Consider the following 4,610-nt stretch of genomic DNA (forward strand, 5'->3'; position numbering starts at 1 on the left):
CAGGAGAGTGTAAAGATTTGGCTACAGCAGTCAGTCCATGCTTGTTGCTAAAAAGACACAACGAAGAGGAATATTTTTTGTTCATTTATACAATTGAAAATGAAGATGTCAGAGAGAAAAAGAAGTGAGTATATATGAAACAAGATTGGCCAAATGTTAACGTTCCTATTGGTTGAGGCTGGAGGTATCTACTCTCCACTTCTTCGTATGTCTGACATTTTCCATTAAAAATGGCCAAAAAAGGAATGAAGGCCAGGCGATCTAGGGAGGGGGTCAGCTGATGGCTTCTCAGATGATGGTGTTTATTAAGAACTTTCCAACCTCTGGGTCAACTGGAGGCAGAGGGTGGACCGAGGTTGGAGCCCACGCCACGGGGAAGTTGACAGCACAGCGTGACGACGGCCTGGCAGCGGGCCTGTTTTCGGTTCCCCACGCCTGTCACTCGGCCCTTGGTCCCCCACCTCCCACTGGGGGGAAGGGAGCTGCAGGGGTCTGCTCCCAGGCAAGTGGGTGGTAAGTCCGTCTAAGACAAATGAAGGGCTGTTCTCATACTAGGTGTACAGGTAACCACAGGGCGTATTTTTGGTCATGTCCAATTCAATACTTGTCATATCAAATTTAACACTTTTTGAATACTAGCTAGAAAGTACTGATAAGCAAAGTGAAGACAATTTAAAGCCAGAACACAGAGAAAAGCCCTCGGTGCGTGGCAGAGCCTTTGCCTCGGTCCACGTGTGTGCACACCCACACATACAGGCACATGCTTCCTCTCCTTGAAAAACAGGATCACCGGGAAATATTCTTGGGTAATATATTTTTTAATTAAACTGTACTTCTGGCTACTTCGTGAAATAGCATTTTACAACACCATTGTAAAGGCTGTGTGCTTTAGTTCAGTAAAGAACACTTTGATCTGGGGCTTAAATCTAACAATGTTATTTAACGAAATATTCCGATCTGAGAGGGCTGTTGCTCAAGATTATTCTGCGTTAATATATACCGGGACCACACACACTTGTTCAGAACCATGATGTGACAATTAACATGATTTTCTTTATTGGGGGAGAGCAGGCTGCAGTAACATTTTATGCTTTTATTGACTTTTAGAGAGAAAGGAAAGGGGGGGAGAGAAAGAAAGAAAGAGAAACATCAATCAGTTGCCTCCCATACACACACGCCCTGAATGGGGATCAAACTCACATCCTAGGTATGTGCCCTGGCTGGGAATCGAACCCCTGCAACCTTACGTTGTACAGGATGATGCTCCAACCAATGGACACCCAAAATCACACTGGGCTACGCTGCAGGTCCCTCCATCCCAGCATGTCTGAGACGGCTCCAGAGAGACAGCTGGGAACAAAGACACCCTTTCCCTCCTCCACCCATGACTGTGTCCTCAAAACTTGAACCTACTTGGCCTTCCTTTAAATAACCTATTATGGATTCTCCTTTGATTCCAAGTCCTTGGCAGTTGTCACTCTAGCCATGTCTATCTTGGAATATCAAGTCCCTAGTATTCATGCATAAAGTCCTAAAGAATTTCCTTTCCCATGAAACTACCTCCTTGAAGCATGGCTCCTGTTTCGACATTCTAGCACAGGGGTCAGCAAACTGAAGCTTAGCACCCGTTTTTATAAATAAAGTTTTATTGGAACTCAGCTGTGTCCATTCGTTCACATATTGTCTCTGGCTGTTTTCACACTACAACAGCAGAGCTGAGTAGTTGCAACAGAGACAGGAGAGCCCATAGAGTGTAAAATGCTATCTGACTCTTTACAGAAATATGCTGACACATATTCTAGTGAAAACACACTCTTTTTTCCCCCTACCAAAAATTTGGAGAACTTGAATCACGCACCCCATATCCAGTGTTTTTTCCTGGCTAAAGAGTCTGTTTTCTATTAAAATACAGAGGAAAGTCACCCCGCTCTGACAACAGCAACGGTGTGCTGGTAACCCTTTAACAACGTGCAGGGAGTGGGGGAGCCCTGACTTTAGAGCAGATTTCCGAGCTGTACATACACGGATGATGGCTTACTCCAAGCTAACACATGTGATGCCACTGACATGGAACTGGAAGAAATGCATACAAACACTAGTGCCAACCGGCTCCAGCAAAACACTGGCTCCTCCAGACATCTGCAGTGTCCCAACCTGGGACATCGGTGGCCCAAGCCCTCACGTTAAAGACGAGGAGACGGAGGCCCCGAGAGAGAAAGTGCCTTGCCCAGGACCGGGCTGGTGACTGAGACCGGGCCGGAGCTCATGTCCCCGTAGAGTCCGGCTGCCTCACAGGGAGTGACTCCCTCCATAAAAGAGTGGAGGAGGGAAGGCAAAGGACGTTCTTGGCTAGGCGTGGCCATAAACGTTGGTTTTATTAGTGTCTTCACAGTTTGGGGCCTGGCTTTCTCAGCACCTGCCCTGAAGCACACACCTGGAAGGGGAACTGTTCCTCACCCAGGGCCACGTTTCCTGTGGACACTCTGTCTCAATGAGCCAGCAGTTCCCCGGGGGACCGCCAGACGGGAAGCTCCGGTAAGACGGGGCCCGCATCTGTTTTTGCTCCTACTTTCCCCAGGATCCAGTGCAGAGCCGGCCACGGGCTGGGGCAAGGTAAGTAGGTCAATACATATCTTTATACCCAGAACAGAGCAGGTGCTCAGAGGTCAGATCCACTGGCTGCTCCCATCTGCGGGGAGTGTAACTACAGATGCAACACGCCCGCGTGCCTGCAACATTTCCAAGGGAGCGGCTGCAGTGCGGAGCACAAGAGGCCTGTGGATGGAGGAGCGGAAGGAAGGACAGACTTAGAGAACTCCTTGTCTAGGACGTATGTCACCTCTCTCTGAACTTGTGCTGACTGAACTTGACGTGGAGGAAATAACCAGAGAGGGATCCCACCTACCACACAGCAGGAAGGATGCAGGAAGGGCTCCTCACTGACACACCTCTACAAGTGGAAAGTGCCAGAGCACCGAGGCTGGGGAGTCAGTTTCCAACAAACTCAAGGCTATGCAACTGCAAGCAGAAATGAACACAGAGCAAGGACAGACAAAAGCACGCACGCACTCCTGTTCTTGCGGAGATAACTTCTGGTCACAGTCACACAGACCCCCGCACACTCCACACAAGCTCCCGGGACCGCAGGTCCTGTCTGACCCGGACTGCTGCCACCTGGATGCAGACAGGCCGCTCTGCAGGTGCAGAAACAACCAAAGCCACCTGTGAGCCCTGCGGAGCCTTCAGGAGGCCAGCAGGGCTCATCATCGCGTATGTGGGGCCCCAGCACTTGGTCCCAAATTGTAGAGGTTAACGCTGCCCATGGCATGGGCTGGCGCGTGCTCCATTCAGAGGAAGGACCGCAAACAAGAAGCACGGCCCGTGGTTTAAGCCTCGGGAGCATTCCCCACACCAGTGGTTCTCAGGGTGTGGGGCGGAATGGGGCAGCCTAGGAGTCCACAGGTCAACACCAGTTTTGCAATAACACCAAGGGGCTGTTTGCTTTTTCACTCTCACGTTTTTCAGGACACACAGGGAGGTTTTCCAAGGCTACATGACACGTGATCTTGCAACAGACTGCATGCAGAAGCAGATAGAAGAATCCAGCCGCCTACTATGAAACCTGACATCAAAGAGATTTGCAAAAATGTAACATGCCGCTCTTCTCAGTAACGTTCTGTTTTGGACAACATGGCCACTTTCAGAAAAACATGGTAGGCTAACTATAACAGGACCACTATTATTTTAAAATAAAGTAAAAACTTATGTTGTAGATGGTAAATATCGAAGGATATAACCCACATAGACAAAAGCTCCTTAGTACAGTCCTATTTCGGAGTGGATAGGGGGTTTGAGTCTCCCCAGAAGTTTGAGAACTGCTGTCCCGAGGCTGTGCCCCGCGGCTCTTACCCCCAGGCGCTCTGCAGGAAGGAAGACTTGCCATTCTGCGTGCGGGCGGACTGAGGAAGCGGCCCCGCTCCCTGCTGGTCTCTGATCTACCAGGATGTGCTCCGCGCCAGCCCTTCCATCTGCCACCCAGGGGTGCTGTCCCCTCGCCCGTTTTCCTCCTGCCACTTGGTGTGCACTGCCGATCGGCCGGCACCGCAGTGAGGATGTCCCGGTCCGGCCAGCGCGGGCCCGGTGAGGCCTACCCGGGAGGCCCGCACACCCTCCTCGGAGTCAGGACTGCCCGCGCGGCCGGCACAGCCTGGGGAGGGCTCGCCAGCGAGGCCCGCGCCGCGGCGAGGGTTCCCGGCGGCGCGCACACCCTGGCACCGGGGGCGAGGGGAGCCACTCCGGCCCCGACCCCTGCGCCCCGCGCGGCACGGGCTGGGGACAAGGTGAGGAGGTCAGTCCCCGAGGAGGACGAGTCCCCGATTCCCCCCTCGGCCTCCCGGACTCTCCCGCCCCGGGCCGCCCAGCGCCGGAGTCGCGCTCGGGAACGTGGCCCGGACGCCGCGAAAGAGGCTCGCGCGGCTCCTCCCGGGACCGGGCGGCCGCGCTCCCGCCCGCGACGTCGGGCCGGCCGGGTCGGCACTCACCGGGACTGCACGGCGGGCTCGGGGGCCAGGCGGACACCACGCTGCTCCGGGGCCGCTCCAGGGCGCTGC

General features: G+C 53.4%; 1 protein-coding gene across 3 annotated transcripts in view; it reads right to left on the reverse strand.

Moving 5' to 3' along the window:
- ACO1 (aconitase 1) overlaps nt 1-4,604 on the reverse strand; it is a 54,510-nt gene extending 49,906 nt beyond the window's left edge. Inside the window, exon 1 of one of the 3 annotated variants that reach the window (XM_014467481.2) lies at nt 4,542-4,604. The gene's annotated coding sequence lies outside the window, so the exon portion shown is untranslated. Of the gene's footprint in view, nt 1-2,457; nt 2,477-3,909; nt 4,046-4,541 lie in introns of those variants that run through there. The other 2 variants (XM_023743533.1, XM_023743532.1) reach the window with 2 other exon arrangements.
- Between the last annotated feature and the right edge of the window lie 6 nt (nt 4,605-4,610).

The sequence above is a fragment of the Myotis lucifugus genome, unplaced genomic scaffold, assembly GCF_000147115.1.
Source record: "Myotis lucifugus unplaced genomic scaffold, Myoluc2.0 scaffold_398, whole genome shotgun sequence".
Lineage (NCBI taxonomy): Eukaryota > Metazoa > Chordata > Mammalia > Chiroptera > Vespertilionidae > Myotis > Myotis lucifugus.